Consider the following 3829-nt stretch of genomic DNA (forward strand, 5'->3'; position numbering starts at 1 on the left):
TATTTTGCCAAGAATAGTAAATTCAGGCCTTCACATCTCTACTTATCTGTAGAATTCTCCATGTAATTAGCTTCTCTACCCCTAATGATGTGTAGCTTTAGATAGATGAAAATCCCACAGACACTAAAAGGCCCAACGTCAGTTAGAACAGCATTCATTTATTCAATAATACAGATTTAAAGATACAAATACTTTATGACTAATTGGCATTAATGCCACAAATATGCTTCAACCAAACTTTAAATCTTTAATATAAAACCAAGTCAACCATGGAAGGAAGTAATGATGTTCCTGGGTATGGTATGTTCATGTTTCCTTGTGGGATTGGAACAGAATTTGACAGCCACCATGTTGAATGGGAATTGTTGAAAGCTGTGCTGCAAGCACCTTTCTTGATCAGCTGGCTGTCCAACTGGCACCAACCATAACTTGGTCACCCAAAGATAGTGTTTGCAATTACCCCTCTGCTCCCATGCAGAACCACCCACCAAAAAGTTATTGTGAGGTTAGAGCCCATTTATTGGCTATTATCAGACATGCAAAGAATCCAGGCAACTGTTCACCCATTGTAGTGAGCTTCTCTGTGACTGGCAAAGTAATTTATTGGCTTCGCCATGACTGACAAGGTAATTTAGAGGATGCCTCAATTCTACTTCTTACTACTCGACTTAAAGAAAATGAGACATAGCTACTTAATCTTTTCTTCCAAGTTAATCACAATAGCTGCAACACTTGGCTACTTCTCATTCTCCAACTTACCCTCCTTTCTAAATACTAGTCTTTTCTCTTCCCCAAGTTATAAAAGTGTCTTGCTTCTGTTATTAGCATAAACTGCAACCCTATAGGGTGAAATCTCCATGCTACACACCAGATAATATCAGGCAGTTATAGCTTGTATCTGTAGAATTAGTGTCACTGCAAAAGAAACTGTATGTTTCGTTCTATTTTTATTTAGATAAAATCCAGGGTAGAATGTCTGTAGCCAGACTCAAATGATTTGAGATCTTTTTAACATAAATTTACCACACAATATGTCCATTAAAAATGCAGTCTGGAGACCAGGAAGATAGATCAGCCAGTAAAGTACTTGCTCTGCAAATATAAGGAACTATGTTTGATTGTCAATATCTTTGTAAAATTCTGGTCTTGGTAGTGCAAGTACATAATGCCAGTGCTGGGAAGGTAGACACAAGTAGATCCTTGGAGCTCTTGACTAGCCAGCCTAGCTGAATTAATAAATCCTGTATTCCAGGGGAAGACTGAAAGGACAGCTCCTAAGGAAGAACCAGTCTTAATATCTGACCCTAAACACACACACACACACACACACACACACACACACTTGCATTCACAAGTACACCCACACATATGAACACAGGCACATAATAGAAATTTAAATTGGGTAATTATAGGTGTTAATATTCAGGCACCTGTACTGATCTGTCCTTGGGGTTATGATAGGATAAGCCCTCTGTTGCTGCCACTAAGAGCACCACCTATGCATATTCACTATGTTCCCTTTTAAAAGTGCCCTGCCCACCTTCTTCACTCCCTTTCTCTGTTTGTTCCTCTCTCTCTCTCTCTCCCTCTCTCTCTCTCTTTCTCTCTCTCTCTCTCTCTCTCTCTCTCTCTCTCTCTCTCTCTTTCCATTTCTCCCTGTCTCCCCCTCCTTTCTCTGTCCTCCTGCTGCTCCTGTCTCCAGAGACCAGTCTCCCCAATTCCCTTTCCCCTTTTTATGATCCCTTCCCCTGCTTAAAAAAAAAAAAACACTTTGCTTGAAATCTGTCACATGGCCCCTTCTCTCACACTCCACTTTTCTTAAATTATATTAGGCATTAAAGTCCACATGCACATATGACCATACACACACACACACACACACACACACACACACACACACACAAATATTTGATAATAAATATCTGATTATTATCAATCAAACTCCTCAATTCTGTCACCAAAAGAACTATATTAGTTTACTTGGTTCTTTTTTATGCTGTGGCTAGAGTCCAATGACTCACACATTTTAGTTATGCACAGTTCTACTGAGGCTCATTCCAAATCATGAAAAAAAATTTAAATAAATGTAAAGTAACATGACAAAAATCTTACAGCTACATATAAACATGTCTTTAAATTTATAGTTATTTTTTGCTAAGTTTCCTATATTAACTATAACATAATTATGTTAACTGTTACTTTTCAAATTATATAAAGTTTGAAAGAATCACTGTCTATCCTTCAATTGAAAAGTATTTTATTTCATCTCTTCCTTTTTGTTTATTTTTATGATTGCGATTTAATTCCAATGTTTCTCTCTTCTCTTTTCTTTCTCCAAACCCTCTTATATATCCCTCCCAATCTCCTTCAAATTCGTGGTCTCTTCTTTCATTGTTATTGCATGAATATATGTATTTGATATATATTATATACATATTTTATGTGTATATGTACACACACACACACACACATATATATATATATTTTTTTTCCTAAATATAATGTGCTTAGCCCATATAATGTTACTTGTATGTATGTTTTCAGAGCTGACCATTTAGTATTGGATTTATTTAGAACTGGTATGTTCTTCTCTGGGGATACATTTTACAACCTACGTTTACTCACTTGATTGTATTTCTGTGTGTAGAGTTGAGGTTTCATCTCCCAGATGGGTATAGTGTCTCACCTGTTATTTAACTACATAAATCAGAAGCAACAAAACTAACCATATTGGTAAGTTCTGAGCTTAATTAAGAGACTGCCTCCATGAATAATGTGGAAGAGTTATCAAGACTGATCCTTGACATCAGCCTCTGGATGCATGCACACACATGTGCCTTAGACACATGCAAAAACATATATACACATTCTTACACACAAAAAAATGGAAAAATATGACTGTTATTTTTCTGTTGGGTTGATCTGACCACTCCTTGCAGGAGTATACTAATAATAAAGAGAAATGATGATAAATATATTCAACACACACACACAGCGATTGGCTCTTTTTGTGGTTCTTTACATAATGCTGTGTGATATTTATACCTTAAATTTTACTTTTTGGACTTTAGACTTACTACCCTTCCATTGGCTCTTAACTGGCACTTCCTATATTCATGTCCTATCTTTTCATGAGTATTTCTCCAAGAACAAGAAATTACTGAGTCATATTTAATAGCTTAACATCTCAGCCTCCATAATTTTACTAGCAAATATAGCTTATGTAAATTTTCTTGGCACTTTGTATCTACTGTCTTATTGTACATTTTCTTTTTTTGGCATGATACTTTTTAATTTTACATTCTCTTTCTGATTGTTGTGACATGAACTTTTCTTTTCTTATTTAAATGCAATAAACTGTACTTTTATTCTGCTCATATGCACTGTTTAAGACCCATATTCACTACTGGTTTCTAAAGCTCGGTGATGTTGAGATCTTTGTCGTACCAAGACATGTCTTTGAATGAGTTATCATGTTTCATCTGCCCTGTTATGTTTCCCACTATTTGGTGTTGTGTAGAATCTTAACTCTCAGTTCACCTGCACATTCCCTGTTTCTTGCCCTGAATTTTATGTACAACAATAAAAACAACTACCCTGTATATCCAATCTTCCCCTGTATTTCTCACATCTTCATGAAATGAAGCACTTCCCCATAGCCTGGTTCCCAAGTGGAGTTTTCTTGGCCAATCTTTGCAAATATTAGAAACCTAGAAATGTTTTTATCACTTCTTCACTTTTTAGTGGCAATCCAGCTGGAATATAAAGCTTTGTGGTCCAAAGTCATTTAAAATATTATCCTGATGTTATGGTGACATTAATAATTATG

This window comes from Phodopus roborovskii, unplaced genomic scaffold (assembly GCF_943737965.1).
Source record: "Phodopus roborovskii unplaced genomic scaffold, PHOROB, whole genome shotgun sequence".
NCBI lineage: Eukaryota > Metazoa > Chordata > Mammalia > Rodentia > Cricetidae > Phodopus > Phodopus roborovskii.